At 37.3% G+C, this 13711-nt stretch overlaps 1 protein-coding gene across 1 annotated transcript in view; it reads left to right on the forward strand.

The window, feature by feature from the left end:
* The window catches only part of LOC116869619 (circumsporozoite protein-like), a 528805-nt gene that overhangs the window by 439153 nt on the left and 75941 nt on the right, over positions 1-13711 (forward strand). The window lies entirely within an intron of this gene.

Raw genomic sequence — 13711 nt, forward strand, 5'->3', positions numbered from 1 at the left:
GCTGCTACTTTTAATTTTTTGTTCCGAAATACAGACTTTCTATTAGTTAAATGTAACATATGATGTCCCACCCATCTCTTTAAGTTCCACATTAATTCATGACACTTTAATATTATGTTTTTATTTAGGTAGCAGGGATAATTTCTGCTGATTACCAGTATGATAGAGACCATGCTGTTCAATAATTATTCACGTTTCCTGACCCATTTACTTCCATTTGTATCTGACCTCCCAATCCCTGGGAAGTTTCATCTTCCATTGTCACATTGTTATCCTATCTCCACTATCTGTAATGAGCCATTAGCTCTCTGCTGGCCTCTTAACCCTGCTTCCGGATTTCCTTCTTTTTAAAGGCTGAATAATATTTGTGTGTGTACCACATTTTCTTATCTAGCCATCCATCAGTAGACATTTAGATTGTTTCCATATCTTGGTTATTTTGAATAATGCCATAATGAATATCAGAGTATTTTCAGTCTCAAAAAAGAAAAAAATCCTGTCATTTCCAGCAACACTGATGAACCTGGAGTACATTATGGCTAAGTGAATTTCGCCAATACAGGAAGACAAATACTGTATGATCTCACTTATATGCAGAATCTAAAATAGTCAAACTCATATAAGCAGGGAGTGAGATGCTGGCTGCCAGGACCTAGGATAAGAGGAAAACAGGGAGATGTTGCTTAAAGGGTATAAAGTTTTAGTTACCCAAGATGGATAACTTCTGGAGCACTAATCTACAATAATGTGCCTGTAATTAACAATACTATATAATGTGCTTGAAATTGGCTTAAAGACTAGATCTTAAGTATTGATACCACATACAAAACAATAATAACTATGTCAGGTGATATGTTACTTAGTTTGATTATAGTGATTATTTCATAATGTATACATATGCATATCAAAATATTAATTTCCTAACCCTAAGTGTGTACTTTTTTGTCAATCATACCTCAATAAAGCTGAAGGGAAAAAAAGTTTTCTAAGAAAAAAAAACGAGCAAAGACTGCTTACAGAGCCACGAGGTCCTTAGTGATAAGTAGCTCCAGTAACCAGTAGAGTTTGCTCTCAATTTTGCATATCTTAGCCACAACATTTTCCAACATTAGGGTAGTTGGATAAGGATCATTCCATAGAGATATATGAGAAGATGAAATCTGAAACATTGATGGTAGTTCAGATTACATAAGATTGGGTTATTTAGGATGGTACACTCATCTGTCACATAGGCTATAAAATCTGCTAATGCTCGGAATGCAAATAACATAAATAGAATTGGTAGATTATTAGAGTAATGGTTCCCAATGAATCACTCCTTCCTGTGTGCATATGTTTGTGTAGTCCACTCCCACAATGACTCTAAGCTTAGCCATGTGACTTGCTTTGGCCAGTTAGACATTGGCAAGTGTGACACAGGCAGAGGCTCAAACAGAGCTGGTACACTGAGACCAACTTTCTTAACACTGCTACCACGTGAAAAAGCCTGGACAAAGTTGTTGGAGACACGTGACCCGGCTACCACCACAAACCTCCAGACAAGATAAGATTATTTCATTCCATCCAGTCTCAGGTGAGCTGCCAGTTGAGGACAGCCAGATGAAAGAACCAAGACAAGATTAACAGAACTGTCAGTTGAACCAAGCCCAAATTGCTGGTCATGTATTAATAAATTGTAGCTTTTTGAAACCACAAAGTTTTGGGATGATTTGTGGCATAACAGTAGATTACTGACCTAGTAAATGCACATGGATTTTCTAAAAGTTCTTTCCCTCCATCTTTCTTTCTTTCTTTCTTTCTTTCTTTCTTTCTTTCTTTCTTTCTTTCTTTCTTTCTCCTTTCTCTCTCTCCTCCCCACCCCCTTCTTTCTATTTCTTGATTAAATCTGATATGGCTGTAAGTTTGAGGGTAAGTAGTCCAGAGCTGGTATAGGGGATTGATGATGTCATTGAGGGGCTTTCTATCTTTAGTGGCTTGGCTTACTGGTCATGGCAAGAAAGCTGCTCTATCTTCAGGCATCACTCCCATGCTCAGGGCAGGATGGAGTGATAATGGATTCGCCAACTGCTCTCACTCATTGGGAAAGCAGAACTTTCTCCAACATCCTTATCAGAATTCTGTGTTTCATTGGACAGGAATGTGTCATCTGATCAGAGATAGCAGCTAGGGCATCTGGGGAAGTGGATATTTAGCTTCTTAAGCCTCATTAGGATGCAGGGAAATAGGTTTGGGAATGGCTGCTGTATTAGCCAGGTGACAGAGTCAGATATATTTCCTTTCTCCTCACATTGCTTTTATCTTCCTTAGTATTACATCAAACCCTAGGAAAGGAACCAGGTAAATCTGGTTTGTATCTATACACCAGTTAGGTAATACCTCTCTGAGCCTCAATTTCCTTATCTTTAAAATGTGAAACAATGCTGCATACATCAAAAATGTATTTTGAATATTGAATTATAATATGGATAATCATTTGGAGATATGATACTCATTATAAGTAGGTATAAAATGTAGGTTAATTTTCTATTGGCTAATTTTCTGATTCGTAAGGCGATATGGCTTTGGATGATCAAACAGGTACACATTGGCTTTCATTTCGCCTTGCCTTCCTAGTTAGTTAGAGTCAAATATCTCTGGTAGGCAAATTTGACTCTAGGTCTTGAATTTGTTCTGAGTTTCTGTAAAAAGTAGTTTAGAGAATCAGGGAAATACAAATCAAAACCACAATGAGATATCACCTCACACCAGTCAGAATGGCTAAAATTAACAAGTCAGGAAATGACAGATGCTGGCGAGGATGCGGAGAAAGGGGAACCCTCCTACACTGTTGGTGGGAATGCAATCTGGTGCAACCACTCTGGAAAACAGCATGGAGGTTCCTCAAAATGTTGAAAATAGAACTACCCTATGACCCAGCAATTGTACTACTGGGTATTTACCCTAAGGATACAAACATAGTGATCCGAAGGGGCACGTGCACCCGAATGTTTATAGCAGCAATGTCTACAATAGCCAAACTATGGAAAGAACCTAGATGTCCATCAACAGACGAATGGATAAAGAAGATGTGGTATATATACACAATGGAATACTATGCAGCCATCAAAAGAAATGAAATCTTGCCATTTGCGACGACGTGGATGGAACTAGAGGGTATCATGCTTAGCGAAGTAAGTCAATCAGAGAAAGACAATTATCATATGATCTCCCTGATATGAGGGAGAGGAGATGCAACATGGGGGGTTAATGGGGTAGGAGAAGAGTAAATGAAACAAGTTGGGATTGGGAGGGAGACAAACCATAAGTGACTCTTAATCTCACAAAACAAACTGAGGGTTGCTGGGGGGAGGGGGGTTGGGAGGGGGGGAGGGGTTATGGACATTGGGGAGGGTATGTGCTATGGTGAGTGCTGTGAAGTGCGTAAACCTGGAAATTCACAGACCTGTAACCCTGGGGATAAAAATATATGTTTATAAAAAATAAAAAATTAAAAAAAAAGTAGTTTAGAGATGGAAAAGAGTAAAGAATGGTTGTTTTATCCTAGTTGGTATATAAATTTAGGAATTTGAGATATGGCATGAAGAAATAAGAGTTATGGTTATGGACACTTTGGAATGTTAAATTATTAAATAGGACTGTGGGTCATGGTAGGTTCAGAAACTCCTCAGATAAGCAGCTATTTTCCCTGGTAAACTTTTTTTCAACACTGCTCACACATTGGTCAGTTGACATTTCTGGACTTCTTTGACATTTGAGATGAACAATTAGCAATAAAATTCCTGAGGGTTCATGAGACAGACAAAGCCTCCATCTTAACTTGCACTTCAGAATCTTAGGAATAATTATTATGAAGGGTGAAGGTGTATGAGTCAGGCTTTGCTGTAGTAACAAATAAACACAAATCTCAGTGGCTTAAACCAATACATGTTTTTTTCTTGCTCGTGTATATTACTGTGCAGATCCAGTGATTTCCCCAAGTAAGCTTTCTTCCATTTAGTAACCTGTGCTCCAGGCAGCTTCCATTTTGTGGCAGAACCATTGAGGATGTGGCCTTCATTGGCTCAAGTAAATAGGTGATAGGAGATGGAGGAGGCCCATCAGCTTACATGGTCTTTGCCTGGAAGTGACATTTATTACTTTTTGTCTCCATCTCCATCAGATGTCTAGAATTTTCACATGGCCCAACACACCTGCAAGGGGGACAGAAAATAGAGGAAAGTATGACTCTCTCATAAGCACCAAATTGTCTTTGTCACAGAGGAAATGCTTTCTTGGTAGTTATAACTTTGAGGTTTAAATTAAGTGAGATAACATTTGGAAAATGCCTAGTGGACTATCTGGCTCCATGAGGGCTGAAACCATTATCTGTTTTGTTTACTTCTATATGCCAGTCTCTGGGCAGAGTGTTTGGCAAATAGGAGGGGCTATAGAGTGAATGAATAGAAGACTGAATGACTGAGTGACTGACTAAATGAAGGAATAAATAGGCAAGTGCTAACTGCATTTCTTTCAACCATATTTTATCTATCGATAGTAACATTTGTCTTCATAGATTGGCATAACATCCAGCACATAGTGTATACTCAATAAAAGTTTGTTGACACTGAGGTTGATGGCAAGGCTAACAATGGTCTAACTATGGTTCTATTGAATGACTGTTTTTACCTTCCACAAGGAGGGTTAAATTTTTTAAATAAAATGAATTGTATCCTCTTCTGGACGTTTAATTTATGTCTATTTTAGAAATACAATCTTGAAAAAACTTTGTTCAACTTTGAAATACCAGAACAAATGTTCACCATGTGCTGCACGAAGTTTAAGTCATTTAATGTAACTGTAGTGTCCATAGCACATTGCTTTTCTTTCTTAAAAAACATAAATTTGCTGAGCTGGGCCTTAAAGAACTATGATTTGTTGACATGAATTCAACATGATCCCAACCTGCATAGTAAGAATGTTTTGATTCCTTTGCCAACTTAGATTCCTTTGCCAAGTTGTGTGGAACATGCTTTTGGTCTTGGCAATCCCCTGCATTTTAGCTATTCTATTCCTTCTAAGTTCCAGAGAGAGACATTAATTATTTTTCTTTGTACTCCTGGGAGTCATACACATGATATTACTAGATAACAGCAGTAAGTAGGTTGTTTGCTGAGACATTTGAAGTTGAGGTGGTACCAAGTATTTCTGCCTATTGAAGGCTGGTCTAAGTGGTTAACACTCAGCTGGTATTTATCAAAGTTGTGGTTTTACCAGTCATAGCCAACAGGTAGACTGAAGCACTTATTTTGTCCATGAAGACATGAAATACGACTTTCCATTTTTATAGACAAGATGTGCTTTCTTGATTAAAACTAGGTGGATGGGTAAACTTGTATTGTTGGTTTTAGGGAGAAAAAGATTTGAAACACTGAGAAACATGAATTGGAGAAAATCTTAGCATATAAGGATTTGGTACTGATGTCTCTGGCCATCCATGTGGCAAATGAAGAAATGATGTGGATTGTACAAACAGAGAATTTTCAATTTGATTACAAAGTTGTGTGCAAAGTTTGAGACTTGTTTGTTGGTCTTTTAAAAAAGTGCATTCGTTGGTTCATTTATTCAGTAATTATTTATTAAGTTCAAATTGTATGTCAGACATTGTTCCAGGTGCTGTGGATATAGCAGTGACCAAAATGTTAAAGCAAAATAAAACAAACTCTCTCTCTCTCTCTTTTTGAAGAGAGAGAGAGAAAGAGAGGAGGAGAGAGAGCAGGGTTGGGGGGAAGGGTTGGGCAGAGGGAGAGAGAGAATCCCAAGCATGCTCCATGCCCAGTGTGGAGGCTGACATGGAGCTTGATGTGGGGCTTGATCTCATGACCACTTGAGATCATGACCTGAACCAAAAATCAAGAGTCAGACTCTTAACCCAATGAACCACCTAGGCACCCCAAAGCGAACTCTCTGGAGGGAGAGTTTAAGGAACTTGCCTGAAGTCATACAGGTCCTAAATGGCAGTGCTGGGATTTGAATTAGGCAGTCTGACTTATAGCCCATGCTGTTAACTATTAAGTTTTGATGACTTCTTATTTTTTTAATTAATATACTTAAAAATGAATTAATTAAATTAATAGATTTAATTTCTAGAGCAATTTTAGGTTTTCAGATAAAATTGAGCAAAAAGTATAGAGCATTCCAACATACTCTCCCACCACCCCTGTCCAAAAATCTTTGTTGATTTTTGATGCAGAAAACAATGGAAAATGAATCAAATAGTGGTCTACTTAATGCATGTCCCTCTCCTTTCTCTGTAGTTGTGTTACAATAGAGGTGACTGAAAAATTTCCTAGTCTTAAATTATTCATGTATTCTTTCAAGAGATAATTATAGAATCTCTTCCATATACTATGATGCTCAAATAGAGTGATGAATAGACTGACATTATCCCTACCCTTATTGTGTTTATGGTAGAGTGTGAGTCTTGACATAAATAATATCAAAAATGAGGATAGAATTATAAAAGACAGACTTTTTTTTTTTTTTGAGACAGAGACTTAAAAAGAAAATGTGGCACACAATTTTTGATTGGGAATTTATATAAGTCCTGTGTAAGGTCGTACTATTTAAATGACACCTGAAAGGTGAATAAAGGTTCCCCTTGCAGAGACTAAGAGAGGGTGAGGGAAGGGGGCCAAAATGCACAGTTACCGAGAAGGCAAAGGGTTTGGAGCTTTCAAATATAAAGGAGCTGGGTCAGTAAAGGAAATGGAAAATGACTGGCCAGAGAGATAGGAGAAAAGGAGACTTTATTGTCAAAGTAGTCAAGAGAAAGTATGGTTATATAAGGTCAACGGAGTTTAAGATTTAAAAACAAAACAAAACAAAAAACATAAACAAAACAAAACAAAACTTCATTGATTGGAGGCTGTTTGTTACCTTCCATTTTTTGATATCAGCATTAACAGAAGGGTTATTTTAAAATTTTTTTTTAATGCAAGTGCATGTTTTCTTATCAAAAGCAATGTCTTTGGGTTTAAGATACAGTACTGTCTTTGAAGTAAGTTGTTTAATTAATGGAATGTGAGAAAGTAGTAGTAGTGTGTACAGATAATACCGATGAGCAGCATGTATAGAGGAAGAGGGAGAGAACAGTAGCTAGAAGGGGAGGTGGTGTGGGAGGAGTTGGGTTTTTAGTTTGACACTAATTGGAGCAAGTTAAAATACTGATTTCAGAGAACTAAGAGAGAAGACAGTCGGAGGGAGAGACTGAAAATGCAATTAGGAGGGGAAAACTGAAGTGGCAGAAAGGTGTAATCTGGGCACCCATAGAGGGATTGACCTTTGCTAGAAGGAGTCTCATTTCCTTCAAAGTTATCAGAAGAAAAAACGAAAAGATGAGTAAGGATTTAGTCAATAGATTTGATAGCAATATTTTTTTAGATTTGATAGCAATATTAATGGTATTTAAGAAGTATGAATCAAGGGGTGCTTGAATGACCCAGTTGTTAAGCAACTGCCTTCCGTTCAGGCTCAGGTCATGATCCTGTGATCCTGGGATCAAGCCCCACATCGGGGTCCCTGCTGAACACGGAGCTTGTTTCTCCCTCTGTCTGCTGCTCTGCTACTTGTGTTTTCTCTCTCTCTCTGTGTCAAATAAATAAGTAAAATCTTTTAAAAAAGAAGAAGAAGTATGAAGCAAGAAAGTAGTGTGGAGATGGGGAAGAAGAAAATTCAGGTATTTGAAGGCAGTGAATAGTGACTGTGAAGTGGGAGAGAGACAACTTCTTAGAAAATGATGTTAAGCTGCCAAGCAGTGTTGAGTAACCATTTGAACTGATGACCAAAAATATATAGTGATATCAGCACATTAGAATCTAATTTCAGTGGGCCTAGACACAAAATGATAAAAGTTTACGAAAACTTTCTCTCTCATATTTCTTGGTCTTAAGTTGAGAATGATGGAGTGTTTCTACATACCCCTTCTCTTTGGTATGCCATATTCTCCATCATTTGACTTCCATTTCCTGGTCCAAGGTGGTGTTCCATTGCAGCCAGCAGGAAGGAGAAAAGGGGCAAAAAGGCTACAGCGGTTCCCTCTTTAAGTTTCTTGTTAGAGAGTGGGATGATTGAACTAATAACTTCAGATACTGAGCAGTTTCAAGTGTTAGCAGTCCAGGATCTCACTGTGGGGATATGATAGCTGAGGTGATAGGAAAAAAAAAGTCACTGGAGATAAGGAAGTCAAGGATCCAAGGAGCTATATTAGATGGGTCATGCCCATGAACTCTGAAATCGAGATGGATGGCAGAATTGGAGGAACAAAGAAAAAGAGAGAACCCAGGACCCAAATATTTAAGGATAAAGGAGAAACCATGAAGATAGTAGAAAAGCACAGGGGGATTGGGAGCAATTACAAGTTAATGACTACAACAATCATGTATGGACTCAAAACTGAGTAAGGATGCAAGTAAAGGTAGGAATGGTTTTGTAGTTGGAAAGAAGTGGTATCAGTGGATTGGGGATATTGATGAGGTGGGGATACTAGATCAAATGATTTTGAAAATAAATAGGAAAATACAATGGAAATAGGAAGCTGCCACCTCTTATAAAGAAGCTTAGTTTTTATTATGAAGAAATGGGATATGATTTTTATCCAACAAGACACCCCAGTAATTATTTTCTTCATGTTAGTACAGCCTGAGCTTGTAGCTTTCAGAATGTTTTTTCTGAGAAACAAATTTATAACAAAACATTATTTTTGAGGTTTTTTTTTTGTCATCTGTGTTAATAAGTACAGTTGACCCTTGAACAACACAGATTTGAACTGCACTGGTCCACTTAGGGAATTTTTAAAAATAAATGCAGTACAGTACTGTAAATGTATTTTCTCTTTCTTATAATTTTATTCATCACATTCTCTTTTCTCTAGCTTACTTTATTGTAAGAATACAGTATATAATGCATATAACATATAAAATATGTGTTAATCGACTGTTATTGGTAAGAATTCTGGTCAACGATAGGATATTAGTAGTCAAATTTTAGAGAAGTTGAAAGTTATAGGTGAATCTTTGACTCTCGGCAGGAGGTTGGCCCTCTTAACCCCTGCACGGATGAAGGGTCAATTGTATTGTTAGCTACCCAAATATAACAAAATTAAAATTTTTGACATCTTTATGACCTATATACTAATCATGTTATTTTTTTATCTTTACAATTTGGAATATCTAAGTCTTGTTCTTGTTATCCTTGCAAATATGGTCTTTATTTTACCTCTGTGCTTTCTTTAAATTATAAAATAAGGTATATCTATAGTATAAAAAGAATTCAACAACACAGAAAGTTAAAAAAATTAAAAGCCAAAGAGTTTTCCTTTTTTGAGTTTTCCACTTCTAGTGCCACTCCTTAGAGACATTTATCTTTATTTTATTTTTTGATTCAATATGATTAACATACAGGGTTATATTAGTTACAGGTGTACAATATCACAATCCAATAATTGTATACATTTCTCAGTCAACAGTTAAGTGTACTCTTAATCCTCTTTATCTATCTTAATCCTCTTTATCTATTTCACGCACACTCCACCCCACACCCCTCCCGTAACCATCAGTTTGTTCTCTGCATTTAAGAGCCTATTTTTTGGTTGTCTTATTTTTTCTTTGTTTATTTGTTTCTTAAATTCCACTCTGACTTTTTCCACTAGTATTATACCCTCTGGGTCCACTATGTTGTAAATGGCAAGCTTTCATTCTTTGTTATGGCTGATTAACCACATCTTCTTTATCTATTCATCCATTCATCTATTGATGGACACTTGGCCTGCTTCCATATCTTGGCTATTATAAATAATGCTGCAAGACAATTGTCTTTGAATACTTCTAGAACCTTCTTGGTTAATGAAATAATTTAAAATAAATACATTAATTTATGTTTTTTGACCTTTTGTTTTTTTAATGAAGTATAATGGACATACATTGACTTATCATGTTTATATAGTGTTATGGACTAAATGTTTGTATCTTCCCCAAATTCCTATGTTGAAGGTAGAGGTGGGTCCTTTGTGAGGTAATTTAGTTTAGATGAAGTCATGAGGGTGGAGTCTCCATGATGGGATTAGTGCCTTGTCAGAAGAGGAAAAAGACAGTAGAGCATCCTCTCTGTCTGTGAGAGGCTGCCTTCCGTGAGCCAGGAGTAAATATCAAGGACTGAATCTGCTGGCACCTTGATCTTTAATTTCCCAGCCTCCAGAATTATGAGAAATTTCTGTTGTTTAAACCACCAGTAGGTGGTATTCTGTCATAATATCTTGAGCTGATGAAGACATATAGTTTCTATTGACTTCCTAATAAGAAAAATTAGGAATTTAGCAGTTATAATTCTGATATCCTCCTTTACTCCCTCTACCTCCTGTTTTGATTAATAATATTGTTTTTAACAATTTCAATTAACACACAGTTTGTTTTTTTGTTTTGCTTCGTTTTTGTTTTCAGTAAGAGGAGGTGGAAAGCAAATATTCAGAATTCTTTCATGTCACTCTTAATTGACACTTGTTATTGTTCTGTTTGTTTCCTAACATGAAATGTTGATGATGAGAAAGAATGATGGTGCCATTTTGGTTCTTACTCTTTTGCAGATGACATGCATTTCTTTGGGGGAAGATTTAATATAGTCTGTCAGTGGAGTGCTGAAATATCATGAAAATATATATGCCTGAAACTTTTTTCATCAGTTCTGAGGACTTGAGATAAATTTTCTTCTATTTGATTATCTTCTTCCTTCATTGTCCTTGTTCTTTTATCTTTGAATGATTCTTAGATTAGGTTTGAACTTTCTGAATCTACCCTCCATGTCTCTTAAGATTCTTCCAATATTTCCCATTTAATTTATCCTTTGGAACATGTTCTAGGGATTTTCCTTGAATTTATATTACTTATTATAAATATGTCCTATATCTGTTCCCCTTCTGTTATTTAGTCTCTTCAGTCTACATTTTATTTTGCAACCATTTTATTCCTCTCCAAGATCTATTTCTTGCTAATTGACACTTTTTTATAGTTAGTTGTTTTATTATAGATGACTATTTCAAATATCTAAGAAAAGAATAAATATTATTTCTTTAAAAGCATTAGCATATTATTTCTGTACCTTCTGGGTCCATGTTTCTATTGTCCACTTTGATCTTTCTCTTGGAAGTTGGGAATTTTCCTCAAATAACAAGCAAACCTTGGTCTACTATTTGTTTTTACCAATGAAGAACTGCATTGATTGTGTAATATGTGGCCTGAATTTCTTTAGGAGTTGTGGGCTGTTGTCCCCAAAGAGTCACGCTCTGAAAGAGAAGAGTCATTCTGTGTAAGGATAAGGATGTGTTCCTGTACATATTTTGCTTTAGGATGTGGGGACAGGAAGTGTATAGGCAGGCTCAGGGTTACCACTGTCACCAAGCTAAAGAACATTTCATTTTGAGTTTTTATTTGCTAGAATTTGTAGGTGCAGAACACAGAATCCACTTCAGTTAGTTTAACCAAGAAGGAATGTACTAAGAGATATTAAATAACTCACCCAATTGTTGAGTGAGTTGATCAGCTTCTAGGAGAAACTACTAGAAACAAACTAACTAAAAACAATTGTGAGAACCTCAGTAAGGAACTGGTCTAATTGGGGAACAGCTGCCACTTGCACCCTAGAGTCCAAGTAGATGCCCTGTGCCCAACCTGCTTCTTTGTGTGTAGTTCATGCCCAAATCAGAGTCTTGTGTGGATACAGCTGACTGGAGAATTAGTCATGTATCTACATTCTCGTTGCAATGTAGACTAGAAAATACAGGCTTTCAAAGTTTTATCTGAGGAAGCAATATTCACAATATTGGGCCCCATGAAAAGCAGAGAAAGTGCTCTAAAGATTCAGAGCAGCCGTAAATGTTCAACGTCCCCTACATGGAGACACATACTTGAGTTTATTTCGATCTCCTGGTCGAGCTGCCTTTCATTTTTTATGCCACTGGTCCAGTGGCGTTGGACATTTTTCTTTAAAGAGTTTATATATTTATATTTATTTTAAAGAGAGAGAGAGCACACTTATGGTGGGGAGGGCAGAGGAAGGGAAGAGGGAGAAGCAGACTCCCCTCTAAGCAGGGAGTCCGACATGGGGTTCAGTTGCCAGGACCCTGAGATCGTGACCAAGGCTGAAGGCCTAGGATGCTTAACTGACTGAGCCACCCAGGTGCCCCAGCATTGTACTTATTTTATCCCTCTCTGTAGTCCTAGCATACATATTAATGGACCCTTGACAGATGAATCTTTCTCATTGGAAAGTCCTACTTGAGGCTTAAGTTGGGAATCACTGCTATAGCCAACTGAACAGAAGAGGTAATTGAAGGGGCTGACTAGCTCAACCATGCACAGTAAGTCCTTTAACTAATTACCCTGATTCTTGCTCCAAATTTGCTTGTACTCCCTCCATCTGTTGGGCCCTGGGGCCTGCGGGGGGGGGGGCACTCCACCAGAAGTGCTTAGTTACCTCTGCTGTAGCCTCTTCTGACTATTTTTTCAATCTAACTTAAGCATCAGTATGACCTATCTAACTGCTATCCTCCAGGAATTAGTTGAAACTTCTGGCTTGCTGATTGTATACTTCCTTTTTCTCTGCTGTTATGGATAGATTAGTTTTGCATATCTGTACTGTCATTTCACTAGGACCTTGGAAGGAACTGGAAATAAATGTGGGGATTGAGACACTATTTTCTTACAAAATTTAATCCATATTTTAGAAAATGGAAAAACAAAATCTCATAGCCAGTCCCCTTCTCTGGCCTCTGCCCCATGTGTCCATCTAGATTGCTTACCTGGGGTTGGTAGACTTTTTCTCTAAGGGGCCAGTAGTGAATATTCAGGTGTTGTTGGCCCTTTGGCCTATGTTGCAGCTTCTCAGATCTACCATTATAGTGTAACTGCAACCATAGACAAAAGAAATAGGCAGAGTGGTATGCCAACACAACTTTATTTTCAAAAGCAGATGGCCCACAGACTATAGCTTCCCCACCCCTCTTCCACATGAAAGGTCCTGAGGGAGACTGTATTGATAGTTTCAGTATTAGATAAGAAATGGAATATTTGAGGATGTGTCTGTCTTTCATATTGGATTGATATTGTTAAGGCAGTTAATTGTTTAAAATCTCAATTTCTCATCACCCATAGATATTAAAAGTACGTTGACTGTAAAAAAAAAAAAAAAAAAGGTAAGTTTAAGAATATACCATCCTGGGGCTCCTGGGTGGCTCAGTCAGTTAAGTGTCTGCCTTTAGCTCAGGTCATGATCCCAGGGTAGTGGGATGGAGCCACACCTCATCCAGCTCTTGGTTCAGCAGGCAACCTGCTTCTCCCTCGCCTTCTGCCCCTGCCCCCCCTCTGCTCGTGCTCTTTCTCTCTCTCTCTCTCAAATAAATAAATAAAATCTAAAAAAACAAAACAAAACAAAACAAAAAAAAGGATATACTGTCCTGCACACAAAGTTTTTTTTTTTTTTTTTTTTTTTCAACTGTTTTCTAGTGGAGTCAGTGAATGAATAATTTCTTGCGGGCTTTTTTGTAACTGCTCTTTGCAATAGGAAAGCAGCACTTGAGAAGATCTTTTTAGCGTATAGCGCCTGGATAGCAGAGAGTTTCCTCAGATATTAACATGTTTACATGTAAAAGAGAAGAAAAGTAGAATCCCCCAAATAAGCATCAGGA

Source organism: Lontra canadensis, unplaced genomic scaffold (genome assembly GCF_010015895.1).
Source record: "Lontra canadensis isolate GAN:19392208 unplaced genomic scaffold, GSC_riverotter_1.0 scaffold20, whole genome shotgun sequence".
Classification (NCBI taxonomy): domain Eukaryota; kingdom Metazoa; phylum Chordata; class Mammalia; order Carnivora; family Mustelidae; genus Lontra; species Lontra canadensis.